This window comes from Neoarius graeffei, chromosome 2 (assembly GCF_027579695.1).
Source record: "Neoarius graeffei isolate fNeoGra1 chromosome 2, fNeoGra1.pri, whole genome shotgun sequence".
Taxonomy (NCBI): Eukaryota; Metazoa; Chordata; class Actinopteri; order Siluriformes; family Ariidae; genus Neoarius; species Neoarius graeffei.
Window position 1 is genome coordinate 20155977 of NC_083570.1, and position 27758 is coordinate 20183734.

A 27758-nucleotide genomic window follows, 5' to 3' on the forward strand; every position below is an offset into this window, starting at 1 on the left:
AACATACACCGTCTTAGGTAGACTTGACGGCGTATTATTGAAGTAAATAAAATTAAGCCACTGCGTCTTCAGGGGCTCTCCCATCGGCAGTAAAAACAGACTCTTTTCTGTGTTGTCACATCCATGTACAGCGCAATTTCCATGTTTCGCTCGCTTAGGTGGTGCCATGTTGTTGTGTCCTCTATGGTCTCCTCACTACAACTGGGCGGGGCAATCCATACGGTGGGTGGGAATCCAGAGGGGGGGGCGTGGGGATCATCTCCCTTGCTGACGTAGTAAAGGGAAGAGTTTATCAACGCGCCGTTTTGACGCGCCATTCTCAAATGTTGGGCATAGTTTGGTTTACACATTATGAAATTTCTAGCCACTGGGGTGACTTAAGAAGGTCAGAGGAACTCATTTTAACGTTAAAAAACCTCAGAAAGTGAAAATTTCATGCCATGGGACCTTTAAGTCTTTTTTTAATCTGAACAGCAGATATATGAGTATTGCACTTCAAACTGATTCAAGTAACTTAATTTCAGCGACTTTTCGAGATTTCAGTAACAATGCAATTTCATTCCCCCAAAGAGGATAAAACTTTTTATCAGGAAATTACATCCCTGTCATCAAAAAGGTTGTTAATGTTGTTAACTCAACAGGAAAAGGATATGAAAGGATCTTCCTCCAAGTATAAAGCTATGATCTCAGCATACATACTCAGAACACAGGAAATATCCAGGGTCCATTTCTCAGCGTACAGAGGTTTCCTTTTGCCTTGTCTATTGCTGCTCAATTAATTCTCCAAGTATAATTGTCTTAGCAAAATGAGGGAGGGGTAGGAGTTTCAGCTTTACCCAACTGACCATTTTCGATACTTTGTATTTTCATCCAGTTTTCATTAATTAATGAAAATGTCATCAGATTTCGGTATATGTTTTGCACAGAAAGGTAAACTGGTATAAGCTATCATACTCATTTTGTTTATATCATGGAAAATGTCAGGTCAGTGGAATATTTTTATCTTAGTGTTCTTTTTTTTTTTAAACTTCAGTGGTTTGAGCCGCATGGTAGTGCACTTGGTACCTTTGCTGTCTCACAGCTCCAGGGTCCGTGGTTTGATTCTCAGCTTGGGTGACAATCTGTGTGGAGTTTCACCTGTACTTCCTGTTTTCCACCAGGTTCTCCGTTTTCCTCCCAATATGCAAAAACATGCAGGTGCTTGGTGTGTGTGTGTGTGTGTGTGTGTGTGTGCATGATGTCCTGCAATGGACTGGTACCCCACCTCAAGTGAATACTCTCACTTTGCACCCAGTGTTCCTGGGAAAGGCTCTGTATCCACCACTACACTAACTACAACCTGAATGAACGAACCCCTCGTAATGATGTTGCTCCTTGTATTGCATTGTATTGTTTGTTTCATGTAAGATAGGAAAAGGATGTGGTCCCTACACCACTGCAAATCATAAACAGAGTATAAAAGGTCTTTCCTGCCTAAATAATGGGAACTATGAAACAATATTAGATACTAAAATATTAAAACACCATATGGAAATATCCAAATGAAAAATGAAACATCTACTACAAAATGCAATAGGTCAAGGTCAAGACTTTTTTTATTGTAATTTCAACCATATACAGTTGTTACAGTACACAGTTAAAACAAAACAACGTCTATTTAGGACCATGGTGCTACATTAAACATCACAGGACTGCAAATCAACATATAACAACATAAAATGCAAGAGTGCAGCACGTGCAAACTTTGCAGACTACAAACTACACAAACAGCATAAAGTGCAAACAACAAGGACAGTGCAAAAAAGACAACTGGCACAAACAGACAGTACAGTGACAACCAGTTCCTGTCACTGATAATGTATGGAAAGTTTGAATGTGTGTTTTGAGGTAGTATAATTAAAAAGATATCAATGCATGTAAGCATTGTGTGTGTGTGTGTGTGTGTGTGTGTGTGTGTGTGTGTGTGTGTGTGTGTGTGTGAGAAGCATTATAAATATTGTTTAAAAAAGTGATTGTACATTGTTCTTCACTGCGCAAAGACTGCAGTGGGAGTGGTGTGACCAACAGTCCATGTATATCAGTCCAATTCCTCAGAGTTGAGGAGTCTGATGGCATGTGGAAAGAAACTGTTACAAAGCCTGGCTGTGAAGGCCTGCATGCTTCAGTACCTTTTTCCAGACAGCAGGAGGGTGAAGAGCTTGTGTGAGGGGTGTGTGGCGTCATCCACAATGCTGGTGGCTTTCCAGATGCAGCATGTGGTTTAAATGTCCTTGATGGAGGGAAGAGAGACTCCAATGATCTTCTAAGCTGTCCTCTCTATCCACTGTAGGGTCTTGCAACCCAAGGTGATGCAATTCCCAAACCAGACCATGATGCAGTTGCTTAGAAGAGCGCATGCGCATTCTGTGTGATGTACTTCCTGTTTTCCGAGTTGTTTGTTTGTCTGCAATGAGTCTTTTTTCTGCAAGTGTTGGCATTATTCACTAATTTTTTTTTATCTTCTCTACAAATAATTTTCCAGGATCTTTTTCATTTTTGATTGTCCTTTCACTTTCCCCGCGTTTTAAATTTTTTCACAGAACACCAAGACCAGAAGTTTTTTCCTCCTGTGCAAAGATAGCAAACAGAGGCCATCCACATTGGATCTGCTTTAATAACAACAGATCTTCAATTAAGGTACGTAAATCCATTCATCATGGCACACCTTCAGCTTGTTCAGTGTGCTGATTGCAGGATGTTTAGTCATTCTTCCTCCATCACTAGTGATAGTTTTATTTGTGATAAGTGCAGATTAGTTAGTTCTCTGACAGAGAAGATTACAATTTTAGAGGTGCTTATCCAGACTCTAGAAAGGGTTAGTGAGATTGAGAGCAGAGTAGTTTCTGCAGGGGAAAGTCTGAATGCCCTAGGTGGAGTTAGCAATCCCCCAACTCTGGCATTAGAGCCCTCACAGCTGGGCAAATGGGTGATGAATCGGTGGCATAATCATAGAGCCAAATCTACCATTGAGGCTTGCCCACGGGAGCACCATTCCTCTCTGCTTCATGTGTCAAACAGGTTTGCTCTCCTCAGTGATGCACCCACTGAGAAACCTGAAAGAGCTCTGGTTATAGGAGACTCTATCATATGGCACGTGAAATTAGCTAGGCCTTTAGGGGCTCCAGCAGCTTTAGTTTGGTGTATACTGGGAGCCAGGGCGCCAGACATAGCAGGTAATCTTAGAGTTTGAGGCAAGCACAGGTTCTCAAAGACAGTTATCCATGCAGGAGCTAACAATATATGCCTTCATCAGTCTGAGTTTACTAAGAGTAACTTTGTAAAGATGTTTAAATTAGCAAAGGTGATGTCTGATGCTGAGTGGCACGGTGGTGTAGTGGTTAGCACTGTCACCTCACAGCAAGAAGGTCCAGGTTTGAGCCCCATGGCTGGTGAGGGCCTTTCTGTGTGGAGTTTGCATGTTCTCCCCGTGTCCGCCTGGGTTTCCTCCGGGTGCTCCGGTTTCCCCCACAGTCCAAAGACATGCAGGTTAGGTTAACTGGTGACTCTAAATTGACCGTAGGTGTGAATGTGAGTGTGAATGGTTGTCTCTGTCTATGTGTCAGCCTTGTGATGACCTGGTGACTTGTCCAGGGTGTACCCCGCCTTTCGCCCGTAGTCAGCTGGGATAGGCTCCAGCTTGGCTGCGACCCTGTAGAACAGGATAAAGCAGCTAGAGATAATGAGATGAGATGAGATGAGATGAGATGAGATGAGATGAGATGAGATGAGATGTTCTATTCTGTAGTATGCTCTGGCCCCATCCCAATACAGCGTGGTGATGTAGCTTACAGCAGGTTATGGTCACTGAACAGCTGGTTGTCCAGGTGGTGCTCTGAAAACAATGTGGGCTTTATAGATAATTGGACTAATTTTGAGAGCATTGCTGGCCTGTTAGGGCAGGATGGTATCCATCCCACTCAGGAAGGTGCTGCTCCCATTTCTTGCAGCATAGCTCATAGTCTCAGAACAGGCCTTGTTAACTCAGGACAATACAGAGCCAAGGCCAGGGAGCAGATGAACAGGCTAAACCGACTGTCTTCTACTGTAGCTGCACAGAGTCATCATTCAGGTTCCACTATATCGAGACTGTGTCTGTTCCCTGAGCTAAACAAAAAAGTAGAAATACTCAGAGAGTTTGTTTTAGTAACCTAATTAATATAAAATTGGATCATACTGACTGGACAGCCACTGCCAGCACCTTTGATCTAAAGATAGGAATCTTAAATATTAGATCTCTTACATCTAAAGCATTACTTGTTAATGAACATATTACTGATCAGGAACAGAAACATGGATTGATCCAAATGAATATACATAGCATTAAATGAAGCTAGTCCTCCTGTATACAGTTATATACACTAGCCTTGTCTAACTGGCAGAGGAGGAGGCATCATAGTTATTTATAATGACCTCCTCTTAATGAATAAACCTCCCCTTTATCTCCAAGATCCTAGAAAAAGTTGTGACACAGCAGTTATGCTCATATTTACAAAGGAATAACATCCATGAAATGTATCAGTCAGGATTTAGACCTCACCATAGCACAGAGACAGCACTGGTTAAAGTAGTAAATGACCTACTGTTGGCATCTGATCAGGGCTGTGTCTCCCTGCTTGTATTGCTTGACATTAGTGCAACCTTTGGCACCATTGATCATTCCATTCCCCTAGATAGACTAGAAAATGTTGTGGGAGTTATGGGAATGGCCATCTTCTGGCTCAGGTCTTATTTAACTGATTGCTATCAGTTTGTTGATGGAAATGGTAATTTTTCTAGACATACTGAGGTAAAGTTTGGTGTTCCACAAGGTTCTGTCTTGGCCCACTTCTTTTTTCTTTATATAGTATGTTACCTCTGGGTGATATTATTCATAAGCATGGCATTAGCTTCCGCTGGTATGCTGATGACACACATTCGTATGTTTCTGCAAAGTCAGATGAGAGACACCAACTTAATAGAATTGAGGAACGTGTAAAGGACATTACACACTGGATGCTTATTAATTTCCTTCTGCATAACTCTGACAAGACAGAATTACTAGGACCACGTGCAGCTAGATGTAGGTTTTCAGCTTACACAGTAACTCTGGATGGTCTTTCTGTTTCTTCACGTGCAGCAGTAAAAGACATTGGTGTGATCATTGACTCCAGCCTTTCGTTTGAAACTTATATCAATAACATTACCTGGATAGCTTTCTTTCATCTCAGAAATATTGCTAAGATAAGAAATGTAACGTCAGTACATGATGCAGAAAAACTAGTTCAGGGCTCGACATTAATGGTTGTCCACTTGTCCGGGACAAGTGATCCTTTATGTCGGACAAGTTCATTGTCTCAGTTACTTGTCCGATCGGACAAGTGCCAAAATACGCCGATATTCGGGCTACATATCAAATTTATCAGTTTATTCACATGATTATCGAAGCATCTCACTCGACATACTGTTTTGATGAATCGCCGGATGTTCCTCTTTGGAAAGAGTGATGTGCGCATGCGCAATATCCCGCTTGCGAAACCGGCCAATACCGCTTTGTGTATTTGAGCTGAAAAGTAAACGGTCGTTTACCAGACCCTCCAGGATTTTGCGATGTTGCGATTTGCAACATCAACGCAAATTCAACCAATCCCTGTGAATTCAGGGCAGTGTTGCAATTATATCCAATCACCGCAACTTTCCCGCAAATTTGACCAATCGTTGGCGTCGTCTTGAGGTGACGTCGACAAACTACCTTCTGCCTTACTTCCGTGTATACGTTCAAGAGAAGCAGCATGTGCGAGTCGGTGTTTATATAGGCTTAAATTCTGTTACTGAAAGTGTGTTATGTTTACAGTGAAAGACTGTGTGCACTTTATTTTTTACTTAATACAAGAAATTAATGGATGCCAACATTTTTTGCCAAAATGGTATTTTATTTTCCATTGTTTAGGCAGCTTCAGCATCAAACTGTGAGATTCTGTTCAAATTGTTTTTTTTTTCTTCTATGAAGCCTGAGCCATTTATTTTATTAGTTTATAATTATTGTTTAATTTAGTCTTCAGGAGAGACTGCCTGCACACAGTACTAGTATTAATAGTTTTTTTCTTACATGAAAGCTGAGGCATTTATATTATATTTTAAGGTAACTTCATGTTGTGCTGTGAGGTTCTATGCACTTTAACTTTTGAACCAACAGGTGCATTTGGATAAGTAAAGCCTATTTTTCTGCATTTTTGTAGTCCTGCTAATCTTTTATATTGGTAAAGTTGTTTATAGGACCATTTCTCAGTGTCTTTGTTTTTTTAATCAATAGTTTTTCAGTAATAACTTAATATTTAACATATCACTCAATTTTAATCACAAAAAGAGAAAATCGCAACAATTTCTCACAACTTTGACTTCCTCCTGCAATGTAATCGCAACTAAAACCTAAAAAACACTGCAACTTTCATCACAACCATTAAATACCATACAGGAGCCACAAGGAATAATTAGACAACAACAGTTAATCAGTGGAGGATATATATTCAAAGTTAATAATTTAAAAATGAAAATATACTGCATAATTTTAATTTTCTGGTTTTCGATTTGTCATAAATAAATTAATGATTGATGGAGTCCAATTTTTTTTTCTGCAGTGAATAGATTGTGTTAAAGTAATTCTAGTGAAATTAGTTTATTACAAATAGTTTTTGTGTTTTTTTTTTTCTCAAATTTTTCTTCGGACAAGTCAACTTCACATTCGGACAAGTAAATTTCCTTTCAACTTGCCCGACAGGACAAGTGGTTTCAAAAGTTAATGTAGAGCCCTGTAGTTCATGCTTTTATTATCTCTAGGTTGGATTATTGTAGTGCCTTACTGTCTGGATGTTCCAATAAATGCATAAACAAGCTCCAGTTAGTTCAAAATGCAGCAGCAAGAGTCCTTACTAGAACTAGAAGATATAACCACATCACCCCTGTCATATCCACACTGCATTGGCTCCCAGTCAAATTTTGTATTGATTATAAAATACTACTATTGACCGTTAAAGCACTGAATGGTCTTGCACCACAGTCCCTGAGCGACCTTCTGGTCTTTTATGACCCGCCACATCTACCGAGATCAAAAGATGCAGGCTATCTGTTGGTACCTCATATAGTGAAGGCTACATCAGGGGGTAGAGCCTTTTTTTACAAAGCCCCACAGTTATGGAACAGCCTTCAAAGTAGTGTTCAGAACTCAGACACCGTGTTAGTGTTTAAGTCTTGGCTGAAAACATATCTGTTTAGTCAAGCTTTTTGTTAATAACTTTAATTAGGCAAAGGAGTAGATCTGGAGGGTCCTCAGGCATAGAGTGTTTTGGTAAACTGGGATGTATGGATGTTGTTTGGAACTTTGGGACTGCAATTGTCATGAACAGTTTTGCATTCAAATTTCCATCAATGAACAGTTTATAACTTCAAAACAGACCTCATGTTAAAACTATAATGATTTTCCTGGTTTCACAGTTATACTTTGTGACTATATAGGACACTGGTATCAAAGCATGATTATAAGTAACTCTCTATCTGTTATCACCCAAATGGGGATGGGTTCCCTTTTGAGTCTGGTTCTTTCCGAGGTTTCTTCCTCATATCATCTGAGGTTTTTTTTTTCCCTTGCCACAGACTTGCTTCTTGGGGATAAATTTAACTCATGTTTAAAAGTCTTTGATTTTCTGGAAAGCTGCTTTGACATAATGTCTGTTGTTAAAAGTGCTATACAAATAAAGTTGACTAGAATACCCTCAATAGTCTCCCTGTATAATATTGTGAGGATGGGTGATGGTAAATGGGTTTTCCCTCAGCCTCCATAGGAAGTAAAGATGCTGCTGGGCTTTCTTGGCTATGGAGCTCCATTAACACCCCCCCCCCCCCCCCACACACACACACACACACAAACTTTTTGTTTTTTTGTAATTTGTATTTGGTTTTACAGTGTACTTTTTCACATAAATTGTAAAACATATTTAAAAGCTGGAAATTAGTAGATTTTTTTAGATTAGATTAGATAAGATAGAACTTTATTGATCCCTTTGGGAGGGTTCCCTCAGGGAAATTAAAATTCCAGCAGCATCATTACAGGATAAACAGAGAATAGAAAAATAGAGAAAAACTAGATAAATTAAATTAAGTATTTACATATACAAATATAAAAAAGAATAAGATATGAGAAAAATAATTTTAAAAAGTCCAGTAGGAGAGGTATTGCACATTTATATTGCACATTGTCCAGTATTGCTTTTTGTCAGGCTAAGCTACTGCTCCTTCCCATCCTCTGTCCTCCTGTTACCCCTCCTCCCCCCCAGAGAAGAGTTGTACAGTCTGATGGCGTGAGGGACAAAGGAGTTTTTAAGTCTGTTAGTCCTGCACTTGGGAAGGAGCATTCTGTCACTGAACAGGCTCCTCTGGTTGCTGATGATGGTGTGCAGAGGGTGACTGGCATCATCCATGATGTTCAATAGTTTGTCCATAGTCCTCTTTGCCACCGTCCCCAGAGAGTACAGCTTCATGCCGACCACAGAACCAGCCCGCCTGATCAGTTTGTGGATGTGTCCTTCTTGGATGTGCTGCCTCCCCAGCACACCACGGTGTAAAACAGGACACTGGCAACCACGGACTGATAGAACATCCACAGGAGTTTCCTGCAGATGTTAAAGGACCGCAGCCTCCTCAGGAAGTATAGCCTGCTCTATATGCTCTTTATGGGGCGGCACGGTGTTGTAGTGGTTAGCACTGTCGCCTCACAGCAGGAAGGTCCTGGGTTCGAGCCCAGTGGCCGGCAAGGGCCTTTCTATGTGGAGTTTGCATGTTCTCCCCGTGTCTGCGTGGGTTTCCTCCGGGTGCTCTGGTTTCCCCCACAGTCCAAAGACATGAAGGTTAGGTTAATTGGTGGCTTTAAATTGACCGTAGGTGTGAATGTGAGTGTGAATGGTTGTCTGTGTCTATGTGTCAGCCCTGTGATGACCTGGTGACTTGTCCAGGGTGTATCCCGCCTCTCGCCCGTAGTCAGCTGGGATAGGCTCCAGCTTGCCTGCAACCCTGTAGGACAGGATAAGTGGCTACAGATAATGGATGGATGGATGGATTGATAGATTTTGCAGACTCTTCCCCAGCTCTTGGATTGAATCTTCATCCGTGTGTTCAGACAGAACCTTCTGGTGTCTCAAACCAAAAGGCTTTGTTCCTCTCCAGCGTCTGGTCTTAGGAGTGCCTACAAAATATTTTTTTTTCAAAAAACATTGTTCAGTCTATATAAAGAACATTATGAAATTTCACACTCACATTAAGGTGTCATATTTAAAAAACTCATACCATGCTTATAGTTTTTCTCTGTTTGGGTTGTGTTGACATAGATGGCCGAGCAGATGCAACTGTCTTCTGTGACGTAAGGCATTTTGAAGTCTAAATACTGGAAAGGCCTTCCTCGGGTGTTATCGTAGCATATCCATATGCCATCACATAACTTAAAGTACATAAACATGTGTTGTTTTTTTCCAGCCAGCAGAACCTCAAGCTCAAATATCCTGTAAAGAAACAAGATGCTGTTTGTGAGACTGAGATAATCAGTTTCAACAGTTGAATTTCAGACCTGGGGGTATTGCAGAAAGTAAGTTCAACAAACTTGAAATGCTTTTAGTCCCCCACCCCCTTCATCTCATGTTACTCCCAATGTAGTCACCTTACTCAAGCGAATGTTATGCCCAGTCTATGGCACCTGAGACGCAACATGAAAAGCACTCATCTTCCCTATGTCCCAAGCAGCCATAATTATATATCTCTCACAATGAGCTCTTATTTGTAAATGGATATTTATTTTTACTGTTAGAGAACTTATGAGCTAAACAGAAAAATGACTTCAGGGTGGACCAAGGCCAAAACAATAAACAAAAGTCAACCTAACTTAAGGAATACTGCTTACCTAACACAAACAAAACAAACTGAAAGACAAAAGACTTGCCTCCCTAACAAATGAAACAGGAGCAAACAGGGTGAACAAAAATGGCAGTCCACTCCTACTAACTTAACAGAGGCAAAGAGCATAACCAAGGATCCAAAACGCAGTGCTGCTGGTTGGGAAAAGAGGAGGATGAGATGTCAGCTCGTCCATGTCGCCATCTTGGCCTCTTTTATAGGACCCTCCCAGCGCAGCAGCCAATCATGGACGGAGCTGGAGAGCAATCCACGCAATCCAGAACTGATTCCAGCACACACGCACACACCTATGTACATAATTAACATAAGCAGCACCCAAAAAAATAAAATAAAATAAAATAAAATAAAAATAAACCAGACACTTGACAACCTCAGTCGTAACACTAATCTGGTTGTAGCAGGTGTTTCACATGATCAGCGCTGCTCCATCATCAAAAAAAAACTTGATTAGTATATTAATTTATGGTCTGTTTCTTGTTCTTTGTAAATTCTAAGAATTGGTCACACAGATCACCACATGCAGTAATATTTTGTAATACTTGAATTGCAGGGCGGCACGGTGGTGTAGTGGTTAGCGCTGTCGCCTCACAGCAAGAAGGTCCTGGGTTCGAGCCCCGGGGCCAGCGAGGGCCTTTCTGTGTGGAGTTTGCATGTTCTCCCCGTGTCCGCGTGGGTTTCCTCCGGGTGCTCCGGTTTCCCCCACAGTCCAAAGACATGCAGGTTAGGTTAACTGGTGACTCTAAATTGACCGTAGGTGTGAATGTGAGTGTGAATGGTTGTCTGTGTCTATGTGTCAGCCCTGTGATGACCTGGCGACTTGTCCAGGGTGTACCCCGCCTTTCGCCCGTAGTCAGCTGGGATAGGCTCCAGCTTGCCTGCGACCCTGTAGAAGGATAAAGCAGCTAGAGATAATGAGATGAGAATGAGACTTGAATTGCACACATTCACCTACATTCCAATTTAGAACAAAGATGTATCCTTGGTATGGAATGATTTCAGACATACCTCAATTGTAGCCCACTGAACGTTTATGTTAAGTTTCCAGGTATTTAACACCTGGATCAAGATAACCTTATAAAATACAACCCAGTTGCCAAAAAAGTTGGAACATTGTGTGAAATATAAATAAAAACAATGCAATGATTTGCAAAATCATGGAAACCCTGTATTTCATTGAAAATAGTACAAAGGCAACATATCAAATGTTGAAACTGAAAAATGTTACTGCTGATTGAAAAATATTTGTCCGTTTTAAATTTGATGCCGGCAACATGTTTCAAGAAAGTTGGGACAGGGGCATGTTTACCAATGTGTTGCATCACCTCTACTTTTAACCCTTTGATGCAAAACATATGCACACCCCTTCTAATGCACAACATGGGTCAAAAATGACCCGCATTCATTTTCCAGGTTATTTCATGCTGACTGAGTTTTTCTTTGTTCTATCTTTTGAAATCAATTTATTTTATGATTGAATATTCCAAGTATTCTTTAAATATCGTTTTTAATTACCACAAATCATTAATTTATTTTTTTCTTTCCTACTTTATGAACAAAAATACTTTTTATATTACTACACATGGGTCATCCAAGTGTGATTTAAAATTAAATGTCTTCATACTATAATAATAATTTGTTTCAAGTAATTACTTTAGCAGTGAATGGGGCCAGTTATTTATTTATTAACTATGTAGTTAGCTAAGCTAACTACAATAAAATTAGCTAACTAAAGTAGAATATGTCAACAGCTAGGTAGCTAATAGTAATTACTTGTAACTTTCTGACAAGACTTAGACAAAACTTTATTCATCCCCGAAGGGAAATTAGAAGGACGAAGGGCGGTACATTAAAAGAGCAAGAAAATAAAATCACAAAAAGAATAAAATCACAAAAATGGGTGGGCAAAAAAAATGGCGTATTATGTACAATATACAATGGCAGGCCTGTTGCCAGTAACAAAGTAAAAAAAAAAAAAAAGGCAGCAGATAAAATATGGCAAATAAATAAAATGACGCGTGGATAAAATTAAAATGACAATATGATTAGAGTGACATTGTAGTTAAAGTGACAAGGTGATATTGTAATATTGCACATCAGGACATGTGATATTGCACTAGAGTATTGTACAGAAGATTTAAGTTATTGTAACTGTCTTAGACTTCTTATAGGGTGTTCACACGGCACATATTTGCATCGATGCTGCACCGATGTATTTTGTTGCGATATATCTTACACTGGTGTAAATTTTGCGCAGCGTTCACGCGTCACAACCCTGCTTACTAGAGAGAAGCGTGTTAGCACCGGTGCAGCCCCACTTGCGGTCACACGGCAGTTTCTGCGACCGTGCAATAGTAGCAAAAACTTTATTACTATAATTTCCTTTGATAGTAATAAAGTTTTGATATCATTTCCTTTTATTACTATCATTTCCTATCATTATTACTATCATTTGCGATAGTAATAATGTGGAAATTAAATATGCTCATGCGTGAAAATGTAATTCCTTTTCCCGGTTGTCATGGCATCACCAAGCGCCGGGAAAACAACGTGGTTGAAGACACCAGTGTTGCCAGATATTGCTGATGTTTTCCATCCCAAAATATGTTCAAATCCGCCAAAATGCACTTAAAACTGCCCAATCTGGCAACACTGGAAGACACGTAGTTCTGTTGTTGTTGATATTCGCCATTTTGGAAGCGCAAAATACCAGGATGCAAATTATGCAATGCTCGTATGTAATCAACTCTACTCACCCGTAGCAAGTCTACCCCTGTAGCGTTCAGACGTCCCATTTTATATCGGTGCTGCCCCGCAAACTAGCATTTACTCCGGAGTAAATTTCTTAAACCACCTCCCGAGGAGGGTTAGATTTGCACCGGTTTAAGCAGCTTTCAGGGGCTACACCAGTATAACTTTACCGGGGCAGCCCCGGTGCTACACCGGAGTAAAAGTTGCCGTGTGAACACCCCTTTAGAGTTCAGGAGGAGAATAACACTTGGAACAAAGGTTGCTCTCCTCCTCTGGATCTTACAGGATGGACAGCGGAACCTGCGACCAGATGGCAGCTGCTCAAATGCCAGGAACAAAGCATGAGTCGAGTCCTTAAGAATTCGATGAGCCAGGCCGCTAGCCTGCTGCTCGTACACAGTATTCAGGTGGCGAGCAGGAAGTCCAATAATCTTAGAACACACCTTGACAATATTATGCAGGTGGTTCCTATCCTGTACAGTAATGGAGTAATACCAACAGCATATAGAAAAAGCTAAAACACTTTCAATGAATGTATAATAGAATGTCAACAAGATGTTCTGACTAACAGAAAAAGAGTTCAGTTTCCTTAGTAGGTACATCCTCTGGTGGCATTTCCTCAGGATCCCTTCTGTGTTGGAAGAGAACCTCAGTTGGCAGTCCAGAATGGTTCCCAGGTATTTATATTCCTCAACTGTCTCGACCGGAAAACCGTGGACCATAGTGGTGACAGCCGCCGCCAGTTCCCTTTGGCTGCTGGAGAAGGTCACCACCATCTCCTTAGTTTTACTAACATTCAACTCCAGGCAGGAAGAGTCACACCACTCTACGAACTGCTGAAGAGCGGGTCCATGATGGAAGAGCGGGTCCATGATGGAACCGCTCTTCCATCATGGACCCGCATGAACCAGCTAGGTAGCTAATAGTAATTACTTGTAACTTTCTGACAAGTAATCTACTCACTCTCAAGGTAACCTAAACGTAATAATTTTTTTTCTAAGATAATGTTAGAACAATTGAAAAACATTACTTGCATGTATTAGATGGGCAAAGGGCGCTGTGCTGAGCTGTGAAATGTCTGACACAAGCACAATTCACAGTTCCCACCAAACGCTGTAGTAAATGCATGCGGGTCGTTTCTGACCCATGTGTGTAAACTTGATGTAGAATTACAAAAGCTGTGCTTGTTCATAACTTAAGAAAGGAAAAATAAAAATTATGATTTGTGCTAAACAAAAACAAGATATTTACTGCATATTTGGAAAAGTAAATGACAAAATGAATTTATTTCAAAAGTATATCATAGAAACACTCAGCCATACATGAAATAACCTGGAAAATGAATGCAGGTTGTTTTTGACCCATGTTGTGCATTAGAAGGGTAGTGATACAAAAAGGGTTTTTATTCAAAAAGTAAGAAAGGAAAAAATAAAATAAGGATGCATGATGATCAAAAACAAGTTAATTGAGGAATACCATGAATACTGAATGATGGAATTAATTTATTGCAAAGATATAGAAGATAAAAACTCAGCCGGGTCACTTTTGACCCATGTTTTGCATCAAAGGGTTAACATCACTTTATGCTCCTCCTACTCAAGTGAGTAGGACACTTCTTTGCTTTGCTCCTGCTTTCTTGATCTTTATTTCTATACTTTACTTTCTCATTTAATTTCCACTATTTTTTTCATTTTATTTTTCATCTTTATAAGCTTTTAATTTAATTTTAATTTAATTTCCACTATTTTTTTTTTCATTTTATTTTTCATCTTTATAAGATAAGTTAGTTTTTAAAACAAAATGCCAGGGAGCAAAAAATCCTGCAGAAAATGCATGGAACTAGAACAGAGGATTTCTATTCTGGAATCAAAGATTGATGCTCTGCCAAAGATGGACGAATTAAAAGCGATATCTCAGGAAAGGAGTACAGAAACAGTGGCTGAGAATGCAGAGATTGCACTCTGACAGACCGATGGCATTGCAGATCAAGTGGATGAATTCATCAATCAAGCTGGGCAAAATGTGAGTACAGAAAACTGGCAAATGATGGGTGGCAAGCCCAAAAATAAAAACAGAAGAGTAATTACTTCAACACCAGCTCGTTCTACAAATTACAATAGGATCTACAATCCTATGGAAAATCCACAGCCCATAAGGCTTCAGAACAAATTTGAATGCCTCAGGGATGTGGAAGAGGATTTTTCAAGCGGACAAACACATAGTAAAAAGAGATCGCACCAAGATCGAAGAGCTGTGGGAAGAGGCAAAAAGCAGCTCATAACACCACCTGATCCCACAACCCTTGTTCTTGGTGATTCCACTGTAAGACAATTAAAAGGTTATGAGATGATTATTTGTTGCCTTCCAAATGCATCCATCTCTGACACCAAAGACAGCATTTTGAAACTCGTGTCCGAGCATAAAACTATTAAACGTATTGTTGTGCATGTGGGAGCAAATTATGTTTTCAGAGAACAGCTGTTTGTCCAAGATGATTTCAGAAAACTTTTTTCTGAGCTCTATAAGACTGGAATTCAATCTTTTATCAGTGGCCCACTTCCAGCAAGAGGAAGTTTTGCTTTTTCTCTACTCTTCAGTCTTAACACCTGGCTTGGAAAAACTTGCTTTTCATTTGGTATGAACTTCATAGACAATTTTAACCTTTTCTGGAATCGCAGAGAATTTTACAAACCAAATAGCACTGAACTCAGCTGGATTGGAGCCAAAGTCTTAGTAGACCATTACAGACTTGCAATCTTTTCTCAGCCAGCATTGAGGAAAACAGTTGATAAGATGTCGCAGACTGACATAGTTACAAAGCCTAAACAATCATCTTTGCAAGTCATCATCAAGGACACACAGACATCTGACCTACAAGACTGCCAACATTCAAAGACAGACTGCCAAAAATCAGAGGACCCCATTTCGTCATCTCTATCTTCCCCCCGGATGGATTTCCCAAATAGCATGAAAAAATTGCTCCCAATGGCTACACTCTCTTTTTCCAGCCCAAATCTGTCGCGACAAGCAGTGTACCCAGTTCATCAAAATTGTGTTTGCCCAGGACTTTCAGCTGGCTACAAATCTTTTTCACCATCCAAAAGATACATGTCATCTCCAATCCTTTCACCCTCAAACCAAATGGAACATTTAGAAAGTCTTGTTTGATGTACTCTGGGTCCCTGCGAATGGGTGTAGTTTTGAAAACCAGCTGGGACCCAATGTGCCTATGCTATTCTCTATTCCTGTGTTGATAAGAAATAGAAAACATAGAGCACATTTAACCCTGGGGGTGAACCAATCTAATCTCCTTCCTGTTTTAAAACAACATCAGAGTGCACAAGCAGATATTACTTCTAGACTTTCTGTAAAGCTAGCTCTTCTGAACGTTAGATCACTTTTAAACAAGTCATTTTTAATTAATGATCTTATTTGCAAACACAATCTTGATTTTTTGCTTCTACTTGAAACTTGGCTGGATCAAGCAAATAGTGCTACCACCCTTATTGAAGCAGCTCCCCCAAATTTTAATTTTTTGAATGTTACCCGACAAGGGAAAGGTGGAGGGATCGCAAATATATTCAAAGTCTCTTTTCAATGTAAACAATCCTCACTTGGTGATTTTACGTCCTTTGAACACTTATGTGCATTTGTTACATGCTCTCCAAACATATTATTATTAACTATTTATAGGCCTCCGAGACATTCAGCCAAAGTCTTTCTTGAAGAGTTTGGTGAACTGTTGTCAGTCATTTGCTTAGAGTTTGATTGTCTTATTATATCTGGGGATTTTAACTTGCATGTAGATAATACTGATAACACTTATGCCAAAGAACTACTTGCAATTATTGACAACTTCAACCTAGTACAACATGTACAGGGGCCGACCCACTCTTGTGGTCATATTCTTGACCTCATCATCACAAAGGGTCTTACTGTTTCTACTACTGTTGTTGACCTGGCCTTATCCGATCATTTCTGTGTTTTCTTTGATGTTTCTATGTCTCCTCACATTCAGAACAGCTCAATGACTATAGGTAGGAGAGTCATAAAAGACAACACATGTGCTCTCTTTGAGCAAGCTCTCTCTCAGAACTCAACCAAAATGTCAGACTCTGTAGATGATTTACTGGAAATTTTTAATTTAAATATGACCCAAATTATGGATGATATTGCTCCATTCAAAATCAAAAGAGTCAATGATAAGCAGAAAGCACCATGGAAGCAGTACCCGGCTGTTAAACTGCTAAAGAGAGAATGTAGAAAGACTGAAAGAAAATGGCACAAATCTAAACTTCACATCCATTATCAAATCCATAAAGAGATGCTTTGCAATTATAATTATGAAATTCGTAAAGCAAGACAGTCTTTCTTCTCCAACATCATCAGCAGGAATATGAACAATGCCCGTGTGCTATTTTCAACAGTAGAGAAGCTAACTAATCCCCCACCACAATTAGCACCTGAACTTCTCTCAGTTAATAAATGCAATGAGTTTGCATCCTTTTTCAAAGGTAAAATTGATAAAATACGGCAGAATATTCCTGATAATATATCTCAGTTGCAAAAAATTGAAAAACTGCAATCACCAATGACACAGATAGATAACTTCAACACAATGTCAGAATTTTGTTTAATTGATTATGAGACTCTTGAAAAAACTGTACAAAATCTCAATTCCTCAACATCTGAATTGGACATTCTGCCCACCAACTTTTTTAAGTCTGTTCTTCATCTTATAATTACAGATGTGCTTCAAATTATAAATACATCCCTGGAGACTGGCGTTGTTCCTGTGTCCCTAAAAAAAAGCCGTTGTAAAGCCCCTACTTAAAAAAAATAATCTGGATCCTTCAGTATTAAATAATTACAGGCCAATATCAAATTTAATATTCATCGGGAAAATCCTTGAAAAAATTGTCTTCAATCAATTAACTGCCTTCTTGATATCAAACAGCTGTTTTGATAATTTTCAGTCAGGATTTCTTGCCAATCATAGCACTGAAAGAGCGCTGATTAAAGTTATAAATGACATACGTCTTAATACTGATGCAGGCAAAACATCGGTCCTGGTATTACTGGACCTCAGTGCAGCTTTTGATACTGTTGATCACAACATACTGCTATATCGACTTGAACACTGGGTTGGATTGACTGGTAAAGTTATCAATTGGTTAAATTCATACTTAAAAGATAGAAGCTTCTTTGTTACCATGGGAAATTGTTCCTCAACATCAATGTCCTTGACCTGTGGTGTCCCCCAGGGATTGATTCTTGGACCATTACTTTTCAACCTTTATATGCTCCCACTTGGGCAAATTATCAATAACAATTCAATTTTGTATCACTGCTATGCAGATGACACCCAAATTTATTTTGCTCTATCACCTAATGATTATGCCCCCCTTGAATGTCTCTACCAGTGTATCGATCAAATCAACAGCTGGATGTCACAAAATTTTCTTCAGCTGAACACAGATAAAACAGAAGTAATTCTATTTGGAAAAAAAGATGAAAGACTCAGGATTACCACTATTCTTGACAAAAAAGGGATTAAAACTAAAGAAATGGTTAAAAATCTTGGTGTTTTCATTGACAGCGAGCTAAACTTTGACAGTCACATGAAAGCAATCACTAAAACGGCATTTTATCACCTAAAAAACATTTCCAAACTAAGAGGACTTATGTCAAAAAATGATCTGGAAAAACTAATACATGCCTTCATCTCTAGTAGGGTTGATTACTGCAATGGCCTTTTCAAAGGCCTGCCAAAAAAGACCAACAAACGACTTCAGCTGGTTCAAAATGCAGCGGCTAGGGTTCTCACACGAACAAAAAGAACAGAGCACATTACTCCAATTCTAAGGTCCCTTCACTGGCTTCCAGTAAGCTACAGAATTGACTTTAAAACATTGCTGCTGGTGTACAAATCTCTAAATGGTACAGGACCCAATTACCTCTCTGATATGTTGCAGCGGCCTAACCCAATCAGATCTACCAGATCGAAACAGAAAAATTTACTATTAAAACCAGTTGTTAAAACAAAGTATGGTGAAGCAGCTTTTAGCTATTATGCAGTACAGCTATGGAACCAACTGCCAGAGGACATTAAAAATGCTCCTGCTGTTGGCAGCTTCAAATCTAGGTTAAAGACTAAGCTGTTTTCAGATGCTTTCTGTTAAATAATTAATATTGTCTTCTTTACATTTTTTATAATTTTTACTTTCTCTGCATGTTTCAAATTTACTTTAACTTTAACTTTATTCTATTTTATTCTGTTGGTTTCTTTTTTTTTCTTTTTCTCCTCCTATTTGAACTACTACTTCATTTTATTATTTTATTTCTACTATTGTTTAATTCTTATTATTTTCTTTTAATTCTTTTAATTCTTTTAATTAATTGTTTAATTCTTTTAATATTATATATTAGAATAAAAATAAAATTATTTTATGTAATTTTATTCTCTATTGTTTACTGTTTTGTTTTTACTTCTGTAAAGCACATTGAACTGCCATTGTGTATGAAATGTGCTATATAAATAAACTTGCCTTGCCTTGCCTTGCCTTTAAAGATTTAGGAACTGAGACAACCACTTATTGTGATTTTGAAACTGAAATGTCTTGCCTGATATAGGCATTCTTGCCTGATAGAGGCATATTTTTCATTTCATAATGCGCCAAATGTTTTCAATGGTCTGGAATGGTCAACAGGTCTGGACTGCAGGCAGGACAGTTTAGCACCCAAACTCTGACTACAGAGCCATATAGTTGTAATTTGTGCAGAATGCAGTTTGGAATTATTTTGCTGAAATAAGCAAGGCCTTCCCTGAAAAATAGGTCATCTCTAGATATCATTCAGCATTAATGGAGCCTTCCCAGATGCACAAGCTCCCCATGCCATGTGCGCTAATGCCTCCCCCCATACAGTACCATCATGGATGCTGGCTTTTGAACTGTGCTTCAGAAGGTGTTGGGATTCCCATAGACCTTCTGTCTCTGGAGGTACCCAAAGGTGTGAAGATCTCTGTCCCTGTAGCCACAGTTATCTATTTCAATATTTCATGGGCCTCACACCTCCAGTCACACACACACACACACACACACACAGAAACTGTTTTAACTTCCTACAGTTATTTTTTGAGAGCATGGTGAAATTGTTGTATTATTTAGCATTAATTTATGATTGATATACATGGTAGGTATTTTAACATCAAGCTCCATTAAACTGAGCCTAAGTACACCAAGTTTAAATATTTAGAGGACCTCATGTATGTTCTCCACCACTGATTATCATTGTAAAAGGCATTTTGCATGACAAATACAGACTCATCATTAACCCTCTGGGGTCTGAGGGTATTTTCTGGCACTTTAATGATTTTGGCATGCTCCAATTTTGTTGTCAATTTCAACAAATCTCAGCAGCATTTTCAAAGTCATATGACTTTTGTATTCAGCACAAGTTCAACTACAATAATATCCATGTAATATGTATGTGTGGCAGCGGGGGCGTGGTCAAGCGCCAGTTTGTGACAGGAGGGCGGAGTCAGGGAAGGTAAGTGGCAGAATCACTACACCTGATGTTAATTAACCTGTGGTTGTGTGTCTTCCCAGTGACCACGCCCTACTTAAGGAGGGAGAGCGAGAGCAGAGGCGCTCATTCCCAAACCAGATGCCGGTTGTGTGTGTGTGTGTGTGTGTGTGTGTGTGTGTGTGTGTGTGTGTGTGTGTGTGTGTGTGTGTGTGTCTGTGTTAGTTACTCGTTGTTCGCTGAAAAGTGTGGCAATAAAACCCCCAGTTTATGAACCTGATCTCTGTCCTGCCATCCTCTGTGCTCCGCCCTTCATTAGAACCGTTACAGTGGTGCTGAAACCCGGGATCTGGAGCGCAGAAGCCGAACAGCCCCATGGAGTCCTCCCCGTTCGCCGATCTGGTCCACGCCCTCGCCACGGCCCAGCAAAGCCAGCACCAGGCGCTAGTCACCCTCCGAAAGGAGCAGGAACAGCGGTTCGAGGCCCTGGTGCTGGCCCAGCAAAAAGATCGTCAGGCGTTCCGGCACCTCCTCGCGTCGGTGGGGTCCACCAATGCTCCCACCGCGGGCCCGTCCCCCTCACCCTAACAAAGATGAGTCCACAGGACGACCGCGAGGCATTCATCACGCTCTTCGAGCAAGTCACGGAGACCTCGGGGTGGCCGATGGAACAGCGTGCGGCGCGCCTCCTCCCCCTGCTAATGGGAGAGGCGCAGCTGGCCGCACTACAGCTCCCCGCCGACCGCTGGCTGGCCTATGCGGACCTTCGCCGGGCCGTCCTCCAGCGTGTGGGGCGCACCCCTGAGCAGCAGCAGCAGCACTTCCACGCTTTGCGCTTGGAGGAAGTTGGCCAGCCGTTCGCGTTTGGCCAGCAACTCCGGGACGCCTGCTGGCGGTGGTTGAGGGCCGACAACCGCGACACCGAGGGGATCATTGACCAGGTGGTGCTGGAACAATTCATCGCCCGCTTGCCAGCAGGAACCACGGAGTGGGTCCAGTGCCACTGCCCGGCATCGCTGGATCAGGCAATCGAGCTGGCGGAGGACCATTTGGCAGCTGTCCCAGCGGCAGGACAGCAGACAGCCTCTTCTCTCTCTCTCTCTCTCTCTCTCTCCCCCTCTCCTCCTGTGTCTCGTCCTCGCCCCGTTCCCCCACCGTGGAGGTGGGGGCCGGCACCACCCATGCCGGCCCGCCACACCCGTGGTGCCCTCCCATTTCTCCCTTCTGTGTCTGTCTCTCCCCACCCTCAGGTGAGTGAGCCCCAGGACACCGGTGCGGAGAGGAAGCCCGGGACGGTTTGCTGGCGCTGTGGGGAGCCGGGCCACCTCCAACAACAGGGCACAGTAATGGAGGTGGGCACGGTGGTTCGGATCCCCGATGCGCCAGGAGCCGCCCTCGATCGGGCCGGAGTGTATCGCATACTGGTGAGTATTCAAGGGGATACATATCAGGCCTTGGTGGATTCTGGTTGTAATCAGACCTCAATTCACCAAAGCCTGGTGCAAGACGAGGCATTGGGGGGAGCACAGGGGGTGAAGGTGTTGTGTGTGCACGGGGATGTTCACAGCTACCCTTTGGTGTCGGTCCACTTTTTTTTCCGAGGGGAAAAATTTATAGTAAAGGCGGCGGTTAATCCTCGCCTCACCCACTCGATAATTTTGGGGACTGATTGGCCGGGATTTGGGGAGTTGATGAGCCATTTAGTGGAGAGTGGGTCCTGTCATACTTCAGTAGGGGGAGGTCCCGGTGTCGCCTTGGCGGGAGCAGCTGTCACAGAGCCGTCTACATCATCTCCGCGTCAGAGTGAGGAGCCACAGGCTCCTCCTCCCTCTCTCGGGGAATCCCTGGCGGATTTCCCATTAGAGCAGTCGCAAGACGAGACTCTGCGACATGCGTTTGACCAAGTGAGAGTAATCGATGGCCACCGAACGCCACCCCGTCCTTCCCCTATTTTTCTATTATGAAGGATAGATTATACCGAGTGATGCAGGACACTCAGACAAAAGAGCAAATCACACAGCTTTTGATTCCAAAAAGCCGCCAGGAATTGGTATTCCAGGCGGCTCACTTTAATCCCATAGCTGAACACTTAGGGCAGGATAAGACACTAGCCTGAATAATGGCCCGATTCTATTGGCCGGGGATTCATGGCAATGTCCGTAGGTGGTGTACGGCATGCCGCGAATGCCAGTTAGTAAATCCAGTGGCCATTCCAAAAGCGCCTTTGCGCCCTCTACCATTAATCGAGACCCCATTCGAAAGAATTGGGATGGATCTCGTCGGGCCATTAGATCGGTCAACACGAGGGTACCACTTTATATTAGTTCTGGTGGACTATGCAACGCGACACCCGGAAACAGTGCCTCTCCGCAATATCTCAGCACGCAGTATTGCGGAGGCGCTGTTCCGCGTCATCTCCCGAGTTGGAATCCCGAAAGAGATTCTGACTGATCAAGGCACCACGTTTATGTCACGGACACTGAATGAACTGTATAGGTTATTAGGGATTAAGCCGATCCACACCAGCGTGTATCACCCACAAACGGACGGTTTAGTTGAACGGTTCAATCGCACCCTCAAGAATATAATTAAAAAATTCGGAAGTGAGGACGCATGTAATTGGGATAAGTGGCTCGAGCCCTTGTTGTTTTCAGTGCGAGAGGTCCCCCAAGCCTCCACGGGGTTCTCCCCATTCGAATTATTATATGGGCGTAAGACGCGCGGCATCCTAGATGTGCTGCGCGAAAATTGGGAGAAGGGACCTTCACAAAGTAAAAACGAAAAATTCAATACGTTATGGACCTGCGCACAAAACTCCACACCCTCACCCACCTAACCCAGGAGAATTTGCGGCAGGCCCAAGAACGACAAACCCGCCTGTACAACAAGGGTACGTTCCTTAGGGAGTTTGCACCGGGAGATAAAGTACTCGTACTGTTGCCCACATCGAGCTCCAAATTGATCGCCAGGTGGCAAGGACCCTTTGAGGTCACACGGCGAGTCGGGGATGTTGACTATGAGGTGAGGCAAATGGACAGGGGTGGGGCGCTACAGATTTACCACCTCAATCTACTCAAACTCTGGAACAAGGAGGTCCCCGTAGCATTGGTGTCGGTGGTTCCGGAGAAGGCAGAGCTGGGGCCAGAGGTTCAAAAGGGCGCATTGGCATTGCATACCTCTCCGGTCCCCTGTGGAGACCACCTCTCCCTGACCCAACTCGCGGAGGTTGCCCAGTTGCAGACCAAGTTTTCGGACGTGTTCTCACCCCTGCCCGGCCACACCAACCTCATAGAGCACCACATTGAGACGCCCCCGGGGGTGGTAGTGCGTAGCCGCCCTTACAGGCTACCCGAACACAAGAAAAAAGTGGTTCAGGAAGAACTCGAGGCCATGCTCGAAATGGGCATTGTCAAGGAGTCCCACAGTGACTGGAGCAGCCCGGTGGTCTTGGTACCCAAGGCTGACGGGTCGGTCCGGTTCTGTGTGGACTATAGAAAAGTCAACGTGGTGTCTAAATTTGACGCGTACCCAATGCCTCGTATTGATGAGTTGCTCGATCAACTAGGCACTGCTGGCTTTTATTCGACACTGGATTTAACGAGGGGATATTGGCAGATCCCCTTGACTCCACTATCCCGAGAAAAAACGGCCTTTTCCACACCGTTCGGTTTACACCAATTCGTCACACTTCCTTTTGGGCTGTTTGGGGCACCCACTATGTTTCAGCGGCTGATGGACAGGGTCCTCTGCCCCCATGCCACCTATGCGGCCGCCTACCTCGATGACATTATCATCTATAGTAATGACTGGCCGAGGCACCTTGAACTAGAGCCCTGCACTCCCGCAGGACCCGCGGGACCCGCCGCAAAGCAGTGCGGCGCGGGACAAATTTTGAAAGCTCATTGCGGGCGTGGGCGGGAGTGGGAGTGCACAATGCGGGCACAGGCGGGAGCGGTGATAAGCTGCAGTCCCGCTAACTAAAAACGTGTTTAAAATAAAATTTATAAATTATTAATTTATGTCTGTCATATATAATTTGTGCTGGATATTTTATTTGGCATTAATAAAAACATTTTAAGATGCCTAAATTTGCAGAGAGAGTCAGATTGCCATTGATCACCCTAACGGGCAATCCTTTGATCACTCTAATGACTCGCCATTCACACCCAGCCTCCAGTGACCCACACTAACATGATGCCTCAATGACACCTTAGATGAGCTGGTCATCAGAATTCTGATTCTGATTCTGATCCAGGAGAGGATAAATATCTCTCGTACATTTCCGATTCCTTTCCTCTTCCGTGTTTGAGATCTCCGATCATGGCAGAAGAGCAGAGCTCCTCTACTGAAGCTCACAGTGCTTCAAAAGTAAGTGCTGCTTTAAAAAGAGGTACATTTACCGTTAAAAAGTCAAGAGTCCTGAAATCGGACATTTGGAAATCATTCTCACTCGTGTACAACGCGGAGGGAAATCAGCTGCCCTTTGCTTGCTGTGATAAGTGCCAAAAGGTTCTGACATACTAGGATATTCTAGTTAGAAATGCTTTACAAATGTAAACTGGGTTAGCCTAATGTTTTGTATGGCTGAACAATAAATATACCAAATTTCCACTTGGAATTACGTGCTCGCCTGTCTTTTTTTATTGTTTATTATTATTATTATTATTATTATTATTATTATTATAGACACTGACAAAGGCAACAGCCAAAATGTTTGTCTCCTTCTGCTGCTAAAAACAACTGAAAAGAAATGTAACTAAAAGAATAAGTTCAAGAGTGCGATCCATCTCTCCTTTCACACTAATTATTCATAGGAGATGCACCACGGGAGAGTGCATACTTAAATGATTAGCCTACTTAAATAATTATTATTATTAGGTCTACATGTTGCCATTTCAACATTCCGAATTCAGAAACAAGGTAAATAATAACAAACGTGAACGTGAGCTGTAGATATTTATGCTCAAATCCACTCAAAGTAGGGGGCAGGGCACCATCACGCTGTGTCAAGACAAGAACTTTCCTGAGAAATAACGCGAACATCTGCATCATGCGGGATTTGCGGGCGGGAGCGGGACAAAATATGGCAGGCGTGGGCGGGAGCGGGACTGAAAATCATAATTCTTTGCGGGAGTGGGCGGGAGCGGGACTGCACAATGCGGGCACGGTGTCGGTGCGTGAGGGGCACTACAGCACAATCAAGAAAGAATGCTTGGCAATCAAGTGGGCGGTCCTCGCCCTCCGTTACTACCTGCTGTGGCGCCCTTTCACCCTCTGTTCGGACCACGCGCCCGTCCAGTGGCTCCACCGCATGAAGGATGCCAACGCGTGGATCACCTGTTGGTATCTGGCACTCCAACCCTTTAATTTCAAGGTGGTCCACAGGCCGGAGGTGCAGATGGTGGTGGCGGACTTCCTCTCCCGTCAAGGGGGGGGAGTCGGCTGCAGGCCGGATGACCGCCCGGCCTGAGTCAGGCGGTGGGGGTATGTGGCACCGGTCTGTGACAGGAGGGCGGAGTCAGGGAAGGTAAGTGGCAGAATCACTACACCTGATGTCAATTAACCTGTGGTTGTGTGTCTTCCCAGTGACCACGCCCTACTTAAGGAGGGAGAGCGAGAGCAGAGGAGCTCATTCCCGAACCAGACGCCGGTTGTGTGTGTGTGTGTGTGTGTGTGTCTGTGTTAGTTACTAGTTGTTCGCTGAAAAGTGTGGCAATAAAACCCCCAGTTTACGAACCTGATCTCTGTCCTGCCGTCCTCTGTGCTCCACCCTTCGTTAGAACCGTTACAGTATGTCATGACTGTACTTTAAAAAAATAACAGATTTTGTAAAAGATGTTGTAAAAAGCAGTTTTAGAACTGCGTTGGAATGTGTGGAAAAGAAAAACCATGACCTTACCCATTATGTTGAACCGTTTTGGTCACTTGGTGATTCTGTTCAGTCTTGGGAATGCATCAAGCACAAAAACTTAAATCTGCTCCATTGATTTGGACAATTAACTGACCATCAAAAAAAATTATGCCCTATTGTTTAAGGATAAAGGGTTGGCAGTGGGAGGGGTATTCAATGAGATGTGTAAAAAACAACAACATTCCATTCCATTCAATGAGGAGTGAAAACCCCTCCCACTGCCATCTCTTAATCCCATCAGATAAACTCTTAATCCCATCAGGTCAAGTCACAATGGGTAAGGACGGTCATGTTTTTCACACACTCCAACACAGTTCTAAAACTGATTTTTAGAACAGCTTCATATATCTGGAATTTGGCTCTTCAGTGTGTCTTGAAATTAACTCTTGTACCATTTTATTCAGTTCAGAGTCATAACCAACTCTGTTACAAAGTTATTCTAAATTTGCTCCCATTCCAAATTTTATTCTAAACTCAAAATAAAGCAAAATTAACTATTTTTGAGGAAAATACATTAACTCGGGGGAAAACTCCATAGTCATTTTTCCTGTGTATGCACAACAGTGCACGCATATCAACCGAGCTGCTCATAATAAATAGAAGAAATATTTACACTTGATTTGATCTTTGGCTGGATCAAGTCGAAGTATTTATTTTTTTAAAAAAAAGCACCGCTCATCAGTGTCATGGTTCTCCGAAATACTCAAGGAAATCAGTGAAGAAATGTCACTGGTGCTATCGTCCATTTTGTCGAATATGGCTGTGTACTGTAAGTGACATCACACCTTACGGAAACCATTCGGAAAGCAGCTTGGGTGTTTCCGGAAATATGTCCGCCTTTTTCCATACAAGTGTGATATAACACATCATTTCAGCCTCGTTTTACAGGTAAAGAGTTCGGGTTTATCCGTAAATCAGGATGGCATCTCATTAATACACTATTTCAGATGTATAATGAAAAAAATCGACATTGTCGCCTTAGTAGACCTTTAACCCATCTGAAGCAGTGAACACACACGTGAGCAATGAGCACACACATACCCAGAGCAGTGGGCAGCCATGCTAACAGTGCCTGGGGAGCAGTTGGGGATTAGGTGCCATGCTCAACCACACCTTAGCCTAAGGCTGCCCCATATTAACCTAACCACATGTCTTTAAAGTGTAGGGAAAACCAGAGCACCTGGAGGAAACCCATGCAGACACAGGGAGCACATGCAAACTCCACACAGAAAGGCCCCCGTCAGCCGCTGGGCTTGAACCCAGAACCTTCCTGCTGTGAGGCGACAGTGCTAACTACTACACCATCATGCCGCCCACATCCTAAAAGCATCAGGTCCTAATTGATGCACATATTTAATAGGGTTCTTTTTATGTGTTACAGACATCACTTCACATTTAGATGTATTGAAGTGCAGTTTCCAATCTTGACTCCAGTTTTAAAGATTATCCAGGTCAACTTGTAAAGAGGAGCAATCATCAGTACAGATTATTACTTTAGAACACTTAGAATCATCAGCAAATAGAACTAAAGTGTTTTCAATGAATGAAGACAAATCATTTACGGAGAGAAGGAATAGGAGTGGTCCTAGTATGCTGCTCT